The sequence below is a fragment of the Corvus moneduloides genome, chromosome 1 (genome assembly GCF_009650955.1).
Source record: "Corvus moneduloides isolate bCorMon1 chromosome 1, bCorMon1.pri, whole genome shotgun sequence".
Taxonomy (NCBI): Eukaryota; Metazoa; Chordata; class Aves; order Passeriformes; family Corvidae; genus Corvus; species Corvus moneduloides.
In genome coordinates, this window is record NC_045476.1 from 62,442,259 (window position 1) to 62,461,567 (window position 19,309).

Below are 19,309 nucleotides of genomic sequence, written 5' to 3' on the forward strand. Positions count from 1 at the left end.
ACGGTTCTGACATTCAGTGGGAGGTATTGACAGTAAAAAGAGAAAAATAATTTTATTAAAATTACATGTTTGGAAGGTGAGCTCTGCAGGTAGAAATCAGAATATAATGCAGTCAGCCTATGAACCAGGTCAGACCACATAACTCAATTCAAGGAAATTAATTTTAATCTGTCAAGTAACCTAGTGATAGTGATTGTGGAAATAAGTTTTTCTTCCTGATCTTTTCAACTTCAAGGCATTAGAAACTTTAACAGTGAAAATCTGATGTAACATACTGGTGGTATTTCTTCCACACTTGCCTACAACTTCTTAGATGCATGGGAGTGCAGCTTTGGGGTGCTATGTGGTTACAGGGTGCATTTCAACCCCCCTTTAAGAAATACATTTTCATGTGCCATTTAATATCCCTTTGAAAAATACAACAGGAAGCATACATATATTTGTCTGAATTTAGTTTACATAAATAAAGTATGCCCAAAATAGCTCTTCCCCTTTCTCCCATAGTGGCAGCAGAGAGCTGTTCTTCTTATCTTTGCAAGTCATGCAAGTCTGGAATATTCAGAGATTAAAACAAATTTAATGACTGGAATTTATCTCTTTTTTCTAAGTCATGCTGACCTCTCTGAGTAACACAAAATTGGAAACTGAGAGTGTATAATGGGGACATAATGCTCCATGCTGTCCTTAAATCTTAAATTTTATATTAAGCATCTATTTTTAGCTCCAATCACAGAGGAGAATGAGCTATTGGGCTTTTGATATGACCTGGTATTGCTATTCCTGGATGATAGTAAGGTACATATAAAATATGTGGGGAAAAAGTAAAATAAGAAATCATAATCTATGTAGCTCATCCCACACACACATAAAACAATCCTGTAACTGAGGAGCCTGTGCCAGCAGAGAGAAAGATCCTAGCAATGTAGAAAGTGTGTATCTGTGAATGCATATCTGTTCTCATGGGAGAGGCAAGCACCTAATTAGAGCAAAATCTATTTCAGAGCCTGTTAGAACCCAGTTTTTCATAAAGGCTTTAGCCTTAAGTTAATCAAATTAATAAAAAGTGACTACTCTGAGATATCAAGAAGTCAGGTAAATCTCCAATGGCTTAATTTTTGCTTCAGTTTACTGAGGATGGACCATGGCTTGGCATGGTGGAAAGTCACTTCTTGGTGGATAGAACCTAGGAAACAAACAGGTGCTCTGGGATGAAGGCAGGGCTCTCTGCTGTTGTCAGACACCTTGATTTAAACTTTGGATTAAATAGAAAAAGATGGAGAAAAATGCCTTTTTGTGTGAAGCAAATTAAAAAAAAAAAAGCAGACTATTAATTGCATGCAATCCAGATGGAGCAATAAATATCTACTACAAGGGGTTTTTTTCTGGGTAGGAGTCTGAGCACCTAAACCAGAAACACACATTTTTTCTTGTTAAATTCTCAAACTTCAACACCTCTATTTTACTCCAAGAAACATGAGTATTTATGTCTCCCATTAAAAAATAAGCTGTTTGGGCTCCCATATGTTTGAGAAAATGGTTTTCCCTTGGTTTCCATTAACAAAGTTGATGTAAGAGTCCTGTTCTCTGCCTCTGTGTTTTACCAGCTTTCAGGCAGGCAGTAGCAAATCCCATTTCTAATCAGGTCTCTGAGATGGCAAATTTGTTTGCTTGGCTTATTGTTAGGCTGAGGTGCTCACCTAAAAACCTGACTCTGTTGGATCAGAGTTTGCAAGGTGCTTTTGTTTCAACCAGTTTCTTACAGGTTTCCTGGGAAACAGGAGGCAGCCAAGTTTGGGCATGATGCTGATGAGAGGAAATGTGCTGGATTAACATAGCAGGTGTCAAATTCAAGACTATTTTGAGGGAATATGAAGTTAATGCAATTAAAACATTTAAAAAATTAGATTTTTTTCAATTTTTCTTATAGCTTCACCACATTTTCTTCAGGAAGTTTTCTTCGTGTATCATCAAAAGAATTTGAGGGAGAGCTGAGAATTACCTATAATATTAAGACAAATAACCTTAAAATTTCCAGTTCAATGGCAGGGAAAGTATTGAAATAGAAAATACTAACAGTGAAAGATCTGTCTAACATTATTATAGAGCAATCAAACAGCTGGTTCTAAAAATGGAAAGGAAAACAGTGTGGTTTTGCTTCAAGATAAATATTTCTGCTTTATGTATGCTATAAAAATGTATCCCCTTCTGGACAAAGTAACCAAATCTAAAAAAACCCCCAACCCTGCCTCTTTTTTGCACTCCCTAAATATTTCTTTTCTAAAAAGACCTCTGTGCCACAATTTTTGCCTCAAAGCAGTAATTAACCACTCTGCAAGTCATCACAAATAAGCCAGAAATGAATTACATTTAAAAAAATAATCTGTAGCATTAATATATTTTAAACCAAAGTAATCAGACTTGTACTATTACACTCACATGTCTCTCAAGTACAAATGTTATGAAATTTTCAATAGCTTTCCATGTCCTGCATAACAGCTGAGGCTGAAAAAACTGCAAAGCCTGAACCACCAAAGGAAGTCTGAAATGAGCAGAACTGTCCTTGAACACACCTTAAAATAGTTTCCATTTGTTACCCATGAAAAGAGATACTTGCTTCATGCAACTTTTTTTTCCAGCGTCTTGAATAAAATGATGGGAAAATATGCAAATAAGATTAAGCATCCTGCACTGCATTTGATCATATCTTAAAATATCTTAGGGGTGGAGAAAGTATAATGAATGCCATCATCCAATTTTCCCTCAGGTTTTTAGTTAACCAGCAGAATGTCTACATGCAGAGCTTGATTCTTTCACTTAGGCTGGTACCAGTTAGGAGAAAATCAAGTAAACAAAACCTCCCTCAGGCATACAATGCTTAGAGAATGGAAGGCTGTGCATCCTATCAGGTTACAGCTACAAACCTTTCAGTAAGTTTGTAGTAAATCTCCTGAGATATGACCTGAGATGTGTAGAAAATTCTGAGATATGACCTGCTTTGCTTAAGCAATACATGGCACTGTATTTACAATGTTTGCTTTGTATCAGCTTGAACAGCAGCAGTTTCGATCAGGAGCTTTTCTCTGACATCATCTTTGCCAAATGACTGGGATTTGAGTGACCAGTATTGCCAAATCAGAATAAACTGCCCAGCTTTGCAATTTTCATCAGTTTTCTGATCATTTTACACCGAAGTGTAACATATCTCATTACTTAAATCTGTGCTAAATTCGCTGGAGTAAGATTCATTTGATATGAATGCTGATATTTAACTGTTCCCTTTTTACATCAAGGAAAAATAGACTTTTAATTAGGAATTATGGAGCAGCGTGATTAGAATGTTTTATATACTTTTAAGCATGTATTTTGGGGTCTGACCATCTTTGAATTTGTTATGCCCAAATCCATTAAACCAGTAGAAAATAGATTAACAAGAATAAACCTTTTAATCTACTGGAAATTAAGTACGTAATCAATACTGGGAAGACAACATAAAACCTGAGATACATCAATGACAAACTGACTTTGAAGATCAAAGAAAGTAATTAAAAGTCATTTTTATGGGCATCACAACCTAACATTACAGTCAACTTTTTAAACTATATTATGTTCCTCTCAGCTGGAAATATTTCTGGGTGAAATTTGGAGGAAATTCTTCTACCCTCATTTTTGGAGTAACTATATGTACCACAATAAAATTAGCCAGATTTACATCAAAATAACTAAAATCAGACTTTTGACTACTTAGTCAATCTAAATTGAAATGGGGCACTAAGAAGCATTCGATGGTGATGTTCAGGCAGAGTGATCCAGGACCAGCTTTGCAATCTGCATGTATGCATATGCTTCACCTGGTATGGTACCCATGTGTCCCCAATGCAGGCATAAGTTTATTCCTTCCATGTCACACCACACAGAAACTTTGGGGGAAAAAAAAGGAAGAGTTATTACAACCAGTTTTCTGGACAAGAGAAAGGCCATATTGTATAAAATTTGTAAGACATGACTGAAGAGCAAATGTGACACTCCAGGTTTCTGTAAGACAGTCTGGAAGCCTTAGGCGTTCTCCAAGACTATTGCATTAAAACACAAACCCTATCCTACTTCTTTTGTCATACTGTTCTTGTTTTCAGTTGGTTTTAGATGACAAAAAAATACAGGTCTGAAGGTGCAAAGGCACAAGGGTATTATGATGGCTATTCTGTGTCACAAAAACTCTGCAATGTTTAAAAAGAAACAGGTGAGATATAAAGAAGAAGACTAAAATGTAAAATGGAATGCTATCTTTTTTTCTCAGTCTCCTTTCACACAGCTCTCTCTGCTCTCCCCTTTACTCTTTTTTTCCCCACTTTTTAAAATTTTTTTTTTTTAAATTTTCTTCCTGAGTTTCCTTTTCCACCTTGTCTTCTCTTCTCACCCTTGGAAGCCTGACACTGGACTTCTGAGGAAGGCTGCCATCAACAGCTATGGAAGCTGCCTCAGGGGACCAGCCTCATCACTCTTGCAGGGCTGGCAGTGTCAGGAAATGCAGTACCAGGAGCAGCAGGAGAACCAACCAACCAAATGAATCCCTTTCATGAGCTGAGCTAGTGATTCCTCTGAGAAACAATCAGAACCCATGGAGAGGACACAGAGATCTCAAGCTGCCGTTGGACACCTCTGTACCCATTTCACCTGATGTGAAGGCTGGAGCAGGAGCAGAAGCAAGGCATGATGAATCCATCAGGGTGATGAAGCAGTCTGCATTTAAGCCAGAGTGACTCTACTTAGTTTGAACCTTCTTAGTATGCGATTTGGGGGTCATTTCTGTTGTCTGGGTTAGCCCCACAATAGCCCCAATGTTTGATACCTGCATAAAGCATCTCTGAAAAAAAAGGATTTTTTTCAACAAAACTTTACGTCTGTGCACAGCAAAAGGATAACACAATTGCATATTTCTCTCCCCCTGCTTGCTCCCACATCTGGGTACAGCAAAAAGCCTTCTCTTTTTTGCTAGGTTCCTCTGTGTGCGTGCTGAAAACCCATGTTCCCTGTTCCTGCATATCTCTAAGAATTTCAGTTTTTTCTTTGTTCTTCAGCACTGTCTGGGAAAGATAAATCTTACTCACTGGATTTCCATCAGGCAGATGTGGTCTCCAGTTATTGGCTGCTCATGTTGTTCCCCCCAAAGTTTCCTTTATAACCTTATCTTTGGCATTGTCTCATTTCCTGCTTGTTTCCCACCAGGATTTGCCTTTGATTTAGCAGGTGAACTTGGGGGCAGATCCTGTTTAAAATGTATAGAGGGGTACCTTATTTCTCACCAAAGCCTCAGGGGGGGTGTTCATGCACTCTCTATACTACTCAGAGGGGCTTTGGAAACTAATTGCAGCTCCTCCTTGACTAGTCTGGCTGCCCTCCTGCCTGTAGCTGTCTTCCAGCTCTGAAAGTCAAGGATAACTCTGAGAAAAACAAACAAAGAAAATGTTTTGTTGGCTTATATTTTAAAATAATTGCTTTGCTTAGACCTTGTAAAAACCTCTATCATTAACTTCTGGGAGTGGGCTTTTTTCATTAAAACCAAACGTGCTCACACACTGCCTGGGAAATTCATGACAACCCACTGAGATGGCATGACCTTCTGCTGGGATGAATAATTTTTGAACAAAAATTACAGTGGCACTGAGCGAACTGTGCTGAGGTCGCATACATAGTGTTACTCATCATGATAACAGCATCAGAAACCTTATTGTTACATCTTTGTGTTCATAAATATTTTAGCAATGATTTGTGGCATTTTGCACTCAATTTTTCACACACTCAGAATCAAAGATTGCTAGTAACAAGCCAACGAAGAAAAGGGCATTGCAGCTGCCATTCCCCATCTGGTATATGTATTCCTTGATTTTATGCTCTCTGAGTATCCCAAGAAATGGGCTGTTATGGCTTCTATGTTAATGGCACTGTGAGATGGGGCTGAAATGGGATCCCCTGGAGACAAAGACCTACCACACAGCCTTCAGAAACCACTTAAAAATACACTTCATAAGCCTTTCTCTCATAAGGCGGCCATAATTATGAACTGTGTACCTTTGAGCAGGATTGATGAGAAGCCAAAAAGACATCAGAAAAGAGCTTTTGACTTTCTGCTGGGGAGGGGAGAAATCAGGAACAACACATTAAGAGCAAGATCAAGAATAGGATGTGAGAAAATGTTACCTTGGCTAAGGTCATCTAGTCACCTTTGTGTGCTAGCTTTACTTCTATTTTGTCAACCAAGAAGCTGAAGCTTTTCTACTTTCAACTACTGTCCTAGTTTTGTCTGGGATAAAGTTAATTTTCTTCCTAGTTGCTGGTATAATGCTATGGTTTAAATTTAGTATGAGAATAATGTTGATAACACATTGATGATTCAGCTGTTGCTAATTTTTACACTTAGTCATGGCCAGCTTCTCTCACTATCACACCAGCTAATATACTGGGGAGCACAAGAAACTGTGAGGAGACACAACCAGGTCAGCTGATCCAAACTGGCCAATGGGATTTTCCATGTTATATGGCATCACGCTAAACATGTAAACTAGGGGGCAAGTGGTCAGAGGCTGCAGCTCAGGAACTGCTGGGTATCAGCTGGTGGGTGGTGAGCAATCACTTGTTTTCTACATTCTAATTCTATTATTGTTATTATTCCATCCTTTTCTGTCTCATTTAACTGTCTTTATCTCAACACACAAATTTTACTTTTTTTGCCCTAATTCTTTACCCCAACCCACTGGGAACAGGGGAAAGTGAGCAAGTGGCTGTCTGGCCTTTAACTACCTGCTGGGTTAAGCTTGCCAAGAAAGTTGCTTGCCTAAAAACAAACAAAAACCCAAACAAACAGAAAAAACCACAACCCAAGATTTCTTCTCAGGTCTAGTAATCTTCATTTTTTTGTTCATCTTCAGAGCAAAATACTCATGATTGTTGGTAGGTATTTCACTGGGCAGTAGATTTAATATTTTCATGGCCACAAGTTGCACCCTGTTGCATTAAGCATTATGTGATACGTGTCTGTAGAGCTCTCACAATTAAATAGAGAAGGAAAGTGAATGACATACAAGTGAGCTAGGACAAGACTGCAGCAAGGAGCTGTGGTAGCATATAACCACTTTGCTGCTGCTGTTCTTCTTAGTACCTACCCATAACAGGGTTTTAATTTACTACTTTACAGTACTGAAGTGATGACTTTTTGGGGAAGTTTGATTAATGATGGCAACTTGGCTTCGCAGTTCTTTATGGGAAGCTCTCTTTTAAATGGCTGGTGCACAAGTCAGGAATAACTTTGTTCTTGCACCTTAAAACTGATGTGAATATATACCAGTAATTTAACTACAAGGGAAAAAAGCCATTAGAATATAATGTGTCTGATACATTCAGTTAAAACCAGTTAACAGCTCTTAGCTGCCAGTTTGTTGACACATCCTTTAAATTGCTTGTGAACAGCCTACAGACTACTTGCATGAATTGCTTGTGGAACAGTTTTGAACAGAGAGAACACCCAATAAGACTTCAGGGAAAAATCAACAAGACCTCAAACCCTAAGAGCACTGAATATACCATTTCTTAGGAAACATTTGCATTTTTTTTTTAATTCTGCACATAAAACCACTCCTCAGTTGCAGTTTGGTAAGAGCTTTGATAGTTTGTTCTTCTTGGGTGACTGCTCAAGTACATGCTTTGCTCTGTTAGGGGTTTTAGTCTTGTTAGATGTCAATGGAGTAGCCATTAAAGAGCCTGCCATCTTATTAGCAATAAAGGAATGGATTAAGTAAAGTGTAATGCTGACACTATTTCATTTTTATAGCAGAGAAATGAAATGCAGGAAAGAAGGGGGGCAGAGGCTATGATCCTGATTGTGAGTTCCAGAGGCTGTGCTGTGGGTCTCAGCATAGGTCTTCAATGACACTATAAAACTCTGTAAGACGCACACTATTTCTTAGAGTTTTCCATATCTACAACCATGATAGCTGCTTTAATCTCTGATTAAGGAACAGGATCTACAGAGCATCCTACTCTACCAGTTGCAAAGTAGGCATATCATACGATGACAGAAAAGCATCAGCAGCGTATTTGGGTCAACTTCCCACTATGACTTATTAAGCCTTTTATAAAATAAAGCTCAAAGACCTTATTAATATCAACAAGGTGTGTTATAGTCACTCTTAATGGCAGGGATTAACCTTGTCATGGTTTGGTGCTTTCGTTACAGTGCTAACAGCGAGCCAGGCTTATCATTCTGTTCACTGTACTGTATCTTTACTGAGTGCAGCAAATAGCTGATTTGGTCTTATTCACAGCAGTGAAATGATATTTCAGGATTTCAACTTTCAGGATATTATGAATTTCTTCTGCAAAGCATGGATCTAAGCCTTGAGATACTGTGGCTAATCAATTATATTAATTTTTTGTTGAAGCGGTGAAATAAATTTTCTGACCTCTTATGTATTTCTCTAGTTGTGAATCAGCCAGGAGAATTGTGGCGACATAACAGACCTTCTAGTTAAAAAATGAGAACAAAATTTTAATACTGAGCTAATGTTGAACTATAAATTTAGGGCTAGATTCTAATCTCAGTTGAGGAAGGTGCAGGAGATGTATTTCAGTATCCCTTAAATCCGTATTAGTGGTATTCAGTATCCCTGTTAGTGGACTGTGCTGTATTAAAACTGGGAGGGCATGGACAGGACTGGAACAGACAGAGTGTTTTGGAAAAGTGCTACTATTCCAGAGAAAACAAACTAACCTCAACACTTATCTACAGATTTTAACCATTGAAAGAATGCTCCTGTTTATTCCAAACATCAATGAGCCTGTCAGTAACGAGTTGGTCAGCTAAAGCACACTATAACATTTTGAAGTCCACCTGCAACTTCCCAGAAAAGTGACTATGTTCCCTTAAAATTTAAGGCGCTAAAATATTTGTGTATCCTTTATTATTTTAGGCTTTTCACCTGTGAATCTGTCTTCATGCCAGGGAACATCTTGAGCCTGATTTCTGCCTCCAATAGAATAAATGGCAAGTTTTCACAGGACAGGTGAAAATACTCAAGACCTCAGAGACTCAGATAATACATGTCTTTTTAAAGTAGACTGGATAACTATAGAGAAAAACTTGCCACAGGTGTGTATCTTATTGACTCTAATGCACATTATGTTGGAAAGTAGGACAATTAACAGTTTAACATAATGACAGAACATGAACGGTCTCAAGGATGGCTCAATAGATTCACTTCAAAGTCAGGCAGAATCCACATCTGGGAAGAGGTAATGCCTTTGTCTGCAGCTTTCCTGAAGTGAGTGTTCACATAATTTTTTTCTTTCTTAACAGCTGGGGAAAAAACTCAGGGGACTTGCTGTGATTGAACCAAATCTCAAGGTGAACTGTTTCAATTCAGCTAGTAAAGGCTGCCATAAATACACAGAGGAGATTAATGTGTCTTTTTATAAAGGGGACAGGAGCGGTAAAAAGGTGTTCTCACTGCTGGAGCTCCTCAATGGAGTCTGCCAGGATGCCCTGAGGTGCTTAAGACCTCCAAACATACACACAAAGTAACCCCCCATCTTCTGGGCTCATCCCTCGATGCTTTCCCGCCAGGCATGAGGACCTCTGCATTTTTATTAACTTGACATTATAATTCATTTTGCTCTCATGTTTTGTATCAATCTACTTCTGCCAGTTACTTATAAATTATTTGGGAACAGGGTTTCCAAATGGAGGTCTGAGTATCAAAGGCAGAGTTATGATTCGGTATGTCAGACAAAATCCTGTCTCCGTGTGTGTGTGAGGTGGAGGTGTGGATGACCAGCTGGAGTTCATCTGCTTCATGCTCTGAACACTGCAGAGGTCCACACACAGTCAGAAGTGTGCTCAGAAATGAGGAGGGTATGCAACTAGACGTTCACAGGAGCACCAGAGAGGTGTCTCCTGCTGAAGATCTGAAAACTCTGGCTGGATGAACGAATGGTTCTGGTCCTGGCAGCAGAGATGAAAGAAGTGCAGCCCACTTGATGAAATGCATAATGGTTATACTGGTTTGTCAGGACACTCAAGACCACTTGTACCTATTTCTAAGCAAGTTCTAAGAAACATCTGGATCTTCCAGAGAACTGATTGCCTCCAAAGCTACACACTACCTTCAAATCCTTTGTTTTGGTAATCCTAATAAGTGTTTATCTACAGGCTACAGCTTTATAGTATTTTGTTTTGGTTTGCCTTTTTTTCCCCCCTTCTCCATTCCAATTTGAACCACTTTAGTGGAGTAAAGGGGTGAGAATTAGATCTGCTTTCTCCAACTGAGATGGAAAAACATCCAGGGAATATAGGGTGTCTCTTGCAGTTCTTGTGCTTTCAACTCCAGCTATACCTTGTTAATACCCAAAATGTTTTCATCTGTACTGGGACAAGTGCCAAAAGTTAGAGCTGGCCTAAATACAAGGAAACAGCAGATGAACTGCCCGCTCAGCTCTCTCATGCATAAGCTAATGGTATCAGTGGACCTGGTCCTATTTTCTCATTTGTGGACATCCTTTTATGCAGATTCATCCTGTTCGGACAGCAGAGACAGGAAGAAAACCTAATGTGCCTTTGAAATTTAACACACTGCACTTCAAGAGGGATCTGGAGAAATGGCTTAAATCCCTTGCAGAAACAAAGGTATTTAAAATCCTGGTTAATAGGGACACAGAGAAAACTGGCATGATTTCCCTTTTGCTTATGTTTCAGCTAAGCTGTAAGTTCGGGACCATGGTGTTGAGGCAACGAAAAACACCAGGGCAGGTAGCTGACAGTAAGCCACGACTGTGGTGATCCCCATGTCTCCTCTGGAGGAAGGTTTGAGGTTGCAGGATCATTTACTTAAGAAGGCAATTCAAGTCCCAAATCTGCATTCTTCCTGAAGACTCAGGTTTCTAGTTTGAACCCCTTTCCTCTCTGAACACAAACGAGGAACTAAACTAGAAGTGAGTAATCAGATGTCCCCAGTGAGGACAAAATTATTTTAATGTAATCCAGAACACTGTAAAAAAAATTAAAAGCATATATGAGCTGTGTGTTGAATATATCAGGAGAAATTTAAGGAGAAATTATCATTGTGTTGGGATGTAGCTGACCCAAGTAAAGGGGACTAATGGAGCAGGGAAACTAGCATATCTTGAATGGTTGCAAAATCTTTCTGCACTGGTTTTGGTTTGGCTTTGTTAAGGGGTTGCTCCTGTGGGCTACTTTTCTTTAGCATTTCTCTTGAACAGATTTCTACGTATTTTCCTCTGAAGAATCCACGTATGGATCTACTGAAGGTACCAAGAGAGCAGGATCCTCAGTGGCATTGTGTCAAGTGATGACCCCCAAATCACAGATGCACTGCCGCAGTGCCTTCTCTCAGTCCTGCTGCCAAGCAGCCCTGAGGGCAGAGCCTGAGATCTGCCTCAATAAAACCAGCGCACCAAAGTGCATCAGCAGCCAGGATTAACAAGGATGAAAGGAAACCTTTTACCTCTCCTTCATGAATAGCACCTAGGTTTCAAAAGTGTCCCTCAATGCATGTCTACACCAGGGCTAGCCTCCCTGGAGGGCTGCAGGGAGGAGGACAGACAAGACCTTCTCTCAGTGATTAGATTTGGGTTAGCAAGTTGGAGGGTGAGTGATGGTGCTGTCTTGTCTGGAGGGCCCAAAAGCTGGTTCCTCAGCATGTGTTCACTGGGAGACCCAGCAAGCAGCTGGGCTGAGTCATCCCCATTACCACCTGACGCACCCACTATCAGGCAAATCTGCATCTTTTATGGTTTCGAAGCCCAAAGCTTGACATCACAGCAAAACTAAGAGACCTGAAGTCCCAGTTCATGTTCAGCTTACTCTACGGATGAGTACAACTCCAATTTCAGTTACCTTATTGTTCTGCCGAGCTTGCCCGGCCCTGCTGACGGTGATACCAAGCAGCCAGGCATTGCTTCTGTGACCACTCTCACACTGTGGTCATAATGTTTGACATCATGCATATTCCCATTTTCTCTGTGTTCCTGACTTTTTAAAATGAGGTTAGACATTACTTCATAGAGTGAAACTATTTCACCACAGTAATGACTAAGATTTTCCTGTTTAGGGGGAAAGACTTGCCTTATTTAAAGTTCTGAGGAAATCTCTTCTATGACATATTTTTACCAGGGAAGCAGCAAGTACTGCTTTATTTCTAGTTCTTCTGAGTAATTAGCATTATGACTATTCTTCTATGCATATATAGTATGTCTTATGTTCAATTCCACTTCTTACTTCTAGTTGTCAAAAATTACTATAAATTAAATAAGCATGTGTTTCCCCCACGTTACAGCGACTGCATCCTGAGAACTTCCCTGTGCAGCCTCAGTGCTGCTATACAGAAAGAGAAACTGAGGCAGAGAGAGGGCAAATGGCTTGCAGATTTAGACAGAGCCAGGCACGACTCCCACATCTACTGAGTCCTAGTTAAGTGCCTTGGCTGCAAAATAGGCCTTCTTTTATGGACATTACAGCTGTGATTTGCAATGAAGCTTACAGAATCTACTTATGCCATCCCGTGAGATTTGAGCACCTAACTCCTTTAGTACCTTTGAAAATCCATTTGAAAATACTTTCTCATCCTTTTTTTGGTATAAAAGACTGTCTTCTCTATTTCCCATTTAAGATTATTAAAGGTGGATTTAAAGTTTAAAAATTTCTGGTTTTTTCTGACTTGGAAAAAACCTTGTAAGTTCCAACATGTTACTGTTTAGTAGGCTGTGTTCAGCTGTCTTTCACTGCCACCACATTGTGCAATAACTTTAGTTAAGTCCCGTATCCCATCACAGAATGAATATGTTCTTATATAAATAACAGTGTCACCTCCCCAAATGTTGTGTTGAAAAATCTGTGGTGTAAGTATTTCAAGAAAGGAGTTGGGATTGCTGAGAAATATGTCTATTATTTACCCTGCCAGTGTTCCAGCAGAGAGATGCTGAAACTAACTGCTGTGCTACATAGCTAAAAAGAAATGGAGGGAACAAGTCATCCAGCAAGTCTAGATATTGCAAAAATCAGATAGGAATTGGCTGTTTTGCATTTTTCCTTTTGGATTGAGAGCAAATTATTTTCTGGGTTGCAGTAGGTAGGCTGCAGTAGGAAGAAAGTTACTGGGGAAGCACAGAGGACACCCTGTAACCTCTGTGCATTTCAGGGCAAACTGCCAGGCCCTAGATCCTTCTCCCCCTCTACACACAGTCCAAGCTAGTTCAGTAGAACCTCAGCAAATGTTACAGCCTTTCGTGTTTGCTTTGCACTGCTAATATATTTGTGCATTGCAAAACCTTGCATCTTCTTGAAAATATCCTTCAGGGAGGGGAGTGGGAAATCCATATTCCTATGTTTGGCAGAATCTCTTTGATGTCTCCTCTCCTCTCCTGTCATGCTTCTCTCTGTGTGAGGATAAATGCACTGCAACTGGAAGAGTGAGATAAATAGCGTAAGGAGAAATCATTATAAACCTCAGTGCTTGAGAGGTGCATTCTCGGAAACGTGCCAGTCAGAAAATCTGACCAGGCCTGAAAAATAAAAATCTTTCAAATAATAATATAGGATCTCCATGGACCATTTTCTTATGCCTCTTTCCCAAGCATGGAGCATTAAAAGATTGGAAACTCCTTTTTGCTTCATTCCATACAGCCTGAAAAACCATACAACATACTCCACATGCGTTTATAATAACAATATGGAATAAAAGAATTTTCCTTCTTGGAACTGTCTACAAAATGAACCTTGTCCCTGCAAAATTAAATGCAAATAAAAGGAATAGGGGACAACCATGGTATAAGCCTATGTATTCTTCCCACTGCTCTCCTGAATGATTAGCTTGAAAAGTGCTGAAAATGGATACTTTCTCCTGTGTTCTAAGGGGTGGTGAAGATATATATATACATTTCTTTGTAATTGAAGTGCAAGTCATATCATTTATATGGGGAATAAGCCTCTTACAGGCAGGCCCAAAAGCTTCCCTTTTTTTCTGAGAAAATTTCAAGTGCACAATGAATGTGAAAACGGCGTAAGAAACCTTTGGCCACCCAAGATGTCACAACCATTGTTCTGCTGGATTTCTGGCCTCGTTGGAGCTGACACACAGCATAATGAGTAACAGGACTCCTCCCTGTGGTGCTCCTGAAGGCAACTTACAGGACTTGTTTGTGAATCATTCTTCCTCCCTCTTATTAACAGCAACTGCTATAATGATTTTCTGACCATAGTTATCTCCTGGAGGAAACCTTGCTGATGCAGTGTTATACTCATTATTCTGTGCAGGTTGACTTCATCAAACCTCACCTTTTGCTTTGATGCATGAATCTCAAGCATGAGAGGGATGTGCTTTTTTTTCCACAGATTACTCAGTGGGTTATTAGGGAAACCACATTTTATAAGTGGGGATTGCCCTGTTAGAAAAAGCCAATTAACACGATGAGGATTTAGGAGCATTCCCTTGCCAGCTGTCTTTAAAATAATTCCAAAATCATTAAGTAGATGGCTCTATCATGAGCAATCTGCCCTGGCACTCAGCCCCTGACTTATGCTCTCTTGCCTGACTGAGATTCCCGATGTGCAGGACCTGAGGTGTGCAAGCCAGAAAGCAAGACCTGCTCCAACCTGCACCCTCCTGAATGGCTCCCAGCAAAGAAGAGGCTGGTGATACCTCTCCTCCACACTGCTCCCTCCTGCCTCCCCCGGCAATGAGCCCCAGGGCTTGGGCAGCTCTCTGCCAGCTCCCCTGTCTTTCACCTGGTGGTAATTTTCACCTGGCTGCTTGAGCACTTTTTAACAACCAGTGAAGTAAAAGCATTAAAATTGATAAAATATATTGTCGTATTTCTTCTAAAAGAGGAAATGTAAAGCAGTGAGGTTTTTTATGACAACATTTTTATCTATTTATCTTATAGGTAGGGTTTAATTACTCCCTAATTATGTTTGCCCAAGTTTGCCCCAGTTTCTTCCTTCAGATGAACACTATTCAGATCACACATTTATGGATTTACTACTCGTGACATGAGCAGTCTGGCATTTTCACTATCCCTCAACTTTATCTCTCCTCCTGAATCAAGGTTGGTGTCACTAATAGTATTTTTACTGCCCAGTTAACTTCAGTTCAGGATTAAGACTGCATTTTTCTCCTCTTGAAATAACCACCTAAGGAAAGGAGGTCTCTTGTACTGGGGAGATTATCAGTTAAAGTGACCTTTCAGGGCCCTCATTCTTTTGTAAATGGTTTCTGTTGAATTAATTTATTATTTTCTGCCCTCGTTTAAATCTCTGAAACTGTATTATTTTTTGTCCTCATCCTCCTGCTTCACTGCTGACTGTGTTTATTGATACTACACTTCTTGGGCCATTGCCCCAATAAGTACTGAGCTGTAATGTCACTTGCAGTCATTATTCAGCATTCAGACACTTCACCTGCACTCACCAATCCTGCTTCACTAACCAATTTGATTTCATGTTTTAGGTAAGGCTCTGAGAAATATGCTAAAATACAGTCAAGTACTCAGTATCTGATACATTTTGCCTATCCTCTCTCTTTTCTTAAAACCATACAGTGGTATTTCATTAGTCATCACTTTATGTATTCAAGCACAGAAGCACCTCGCTTCATTGCGTGTTTTTCATCTCTCCTAGCTCTTTCCAGCTTCACAGGCCTCAGTAGGTGGCTAACAATTTTTATTTCCATTGTGCTGGAAGCTCCGTTTTCTGTCCCCTCTCAGTTACCCATCTCTGCTGATCATACACTATTAGACTTGCTCAAGTTTCCTTTGAGACACCCAGAGACTTTTTCAAATCAATGGTTCACAAGCACAGTAAGTTTGCTTTTTAACTTTTTGCCAGGTAGAGTGTACTGTTGTTTGTGTAAGGACTGCCAGAAGTTCCTCTTAAACTGTTAGTGAAGATGGTCATATATTGATTTGGTCATTGATTCATGCTCTATCATCAAATTTCATTTGGAAAGAACAGAGAAATTATTATTTTGTCTCAACAAGGAATATAAAATTACCTTTTGGCACAGATGCAATTACTTGGCATGTGATATGTTTCCCTTTAAATGATGAGAATATGAGAATAGTTCATGATTATTCCTGATTATGAATCAAATCTGAACATGAAATGCTTCAAAAGGTCACTCCAAGAAATTTTCTTTCTTCCACTCTAAAAATATCTACTTATCCACCTATCTGCTGTATTCATCCTGGCTGTGCAAATACTTTAAACTGAAGTTAAAAGAAGGCCTGTTTCTAAATTAACTATGAAAAACCTCATACATCCTTGGCATACAGACACTGCCACTAAACTCTGCCATCAAATTCTGCTCTTTTTGACCTGTTTTTTGGGAACAGAAAAAGACTGGTGGGTTATGTGGTGTTTGGAGGCCATTTTGCGCATGATAATGAAATGATAGAGGTTTTGATTCTTGGAGAAGTAAGGAGAGGGCCAGAGAACTGCTGCCTTCGACTTCTGGAGGGCAGACTTTGGCCTGTGTAAGAGACTGGTTGACAGAGTCTCTTGGGAGTCAGTCCTGAAGGGCAAAGGAGTCCAGGAAGACTGGACTTTCTTCAAGAAGGAAATCCTTAAGCTGCAGGAGCAGGTTGTCCTCATGTGCCTAAAGACAAGCTGTCAGGAAAGAAGACCAACCTGACTGAACAGAGAGCTTTGTCTGGAAATCAGGAGGAGAGTCTGTGGCCTCTAGAAGAAGGAGCAGAAAACTCAGAGGGACTACAAGGATGTCATGAGGTTATGCAGGGAGAAAATTTGAGGGACCAAAGCCCAACTAGGATTTCATTTTTGCTATAAAAATTATATTTTGCTATATTAGCAAATTATATTTGGTACTGCTATAAAAGTCAGTAACAATGTTTCTACCAATATAACAGGAACAAAAGGTGGGCCAAGGAGAATCCCCATCCTTTACTGGATGTGGGGGGAAACATAGTGACAAAGGATGAGGAAGAGGCTGAGGTACTTAATGCCTTCTTTGCCTTAGTCATTAATGGTAAGAACAGTTCTTCCCTGGGTACCCAGTTGTTCCAGTGGGCATACTGCAACACGCAGATCAATCAACGAGGCTTGTGGAAAAGAAATATCTATGGACCGATTCTTGCTAGATGTTTCAGAGATGTTTATTTCTCCAGCCACATGGCCGGGGCTCTGCCGAGGAACTGCTCAATCACGGGACCCGAGGGTCCTTGCCCACGCAGGGGAACACAAACCAACCAATGGGGAACGAGGCTGACCAGGGACAGGGAAACCCCGTGTCTGTCCCCAGGGCCCCTCTCCCAGGGCTACATGGCAGGGGGAGGGACCCAACATTTCACCCGTTTATTTTTAACAAAAAGAGATTTAAAACTTAACATTGAAACAACTGGATAAACATAAGATAACAAGGACAGTTTCAAAACAGAACAAGCCACCCTCTTGAGTCTTTAATGTCCAAACAGATTCTCTGGAACATCTTAAGGCTGACAGAAGGGAGACAGGACTCTCCGAGCATGCTTTGTGGGGAAACTGAGGCAGGAGAGGCTTTCTTCTATTTGTACCTGTTGGAACGCTAAACAAAAATAGTTAATTTCTTCCCTCCCCCTTTTCATCCCCCCCTTGGCATCGGAGAGGAGTTGTAGAGGAAGGGAATTTTATAGGGAAGCCATGGGGCTTCCTGTGAAAAACAGATTAGGGATAAATTGGGGATGGGGTAAACTTAGGAAAGGGTTCATATTGGGTATAGGGTAAAAGGGGAAAGTAGGCTGTGGGTAGGGAAGCTGCTGAGATGGATATTGTTTATAATTTTGTGCATAACGGCTGCCTTTGACTGGAATACCTCCAGGCCCAGTAACATTCGCTGCTTGTAAACCCTTCTTTCCTTGCACTATATCAAATAGTACAACTTCCCCATCTCCTACGCTTTGCAGGTAATTTTTAGGGTTCTTCCTTTTAATGGGAGTTCTATGGATGAATAAATCTTCCCCTGTATCATCTCGTGTTATAAATCCATAGTTGTTTTTTACATTGTACCATTTCACAGCTCCTGAGATTTTTGTTGCTACAACTCCTCCTATCACGTGCTTGCGTGTTCGTTGTGGCTGCTGGTCCCGCGTGGCCGCTGCCTCGCCAACTCCGACGTCTCGGCCGGGCCCCCGCGTTGCGGCTGCTCCGCGCTCTCCCAGTGGCGCTGCTCCGGCGCGTGTCTGGGCTCTGCGGGGCCCCGCGTTGCCATCACCGCTGGCCCCGTGCCCTGTGAGCGGTTCCGCTCCGCCAACTCCACGCTGCTTTGAGTGCGGCCCCGTTCCGGCTCGGCGCTGCCGTGCACGGCTTCTCGTGTCGCTGTGGAAACCGCCGCCTCTCCTTCCGCAGGGCTCTCTGAGCCGTGTGCTCAGAGCGGGCTGCCACGCCGATGCCCGGTTCCTGGCTGCTCGTGGGGGCCGCCTCTCTGCTGCACGTGGCCCATGGAACCTACGGCGCCTGCGGCATCACTCCCTCACTCGCGGCCGCGTGGCCGGGGACCCCGAGACAGGGATGGGGTCCGTGATAAGGCGCGCACTCCCGAGGGGGCCGGGCGCATCCAGCACAGGCACCTCCACCAGCACGGCTGCAGTCACGCGCTCCTGGGATGGCGGCCGCGTGGTCTTGGCCACGGGATTACGGCCGTCCTCTGCTATAGAGGTAATGGGACCATACAAATGCTCCTCAAGAGCTTCGCTGATTACAAGGGATGCACGGAGAGGTTCTATCACTAGTGCATGCTCTGTTTGATCCTTTATCTCATCCCTGATCTCGTACCAAAACCACCTGTGACTAGTTCCAGGAGGATCAATATCAATAAGTAAGTCTCGAGAAATATAAAAGAAATTTTTGAAAAGCCAGCTAAAATAATGTTCTAGATCTCCCGGAAAAAGTACTTTCCTGTTTTGTTGTTCAAGGATTCCTTTAACTTCTAGATACATTTCTTTCTGTGGTTCAGAGAGCCGCATTTCCCACGATTCTTCCATAGTCCAGAGAGAATATCCAAACCAAGGCGAGAAGAGAGAGATCTAGAGTGGTTTTTACTCACGAATTTTCTGTCCTTAGGGATCGGTGTCTTGCCAGCATTTCTCCACCGTATGTTACAGTGGGCATACTGCAACAGGTGTATCAGACAACGAGGCTCGTGGAAAAGAAACATAAGGACCAATTCTTGCTAGATGTTTCAGAGATGTTTATTTCTCCAGCCACATGGCCGGGGCTCTGCCGAGGAACTGCTCAATCATGGGACCCGAGGGTCCT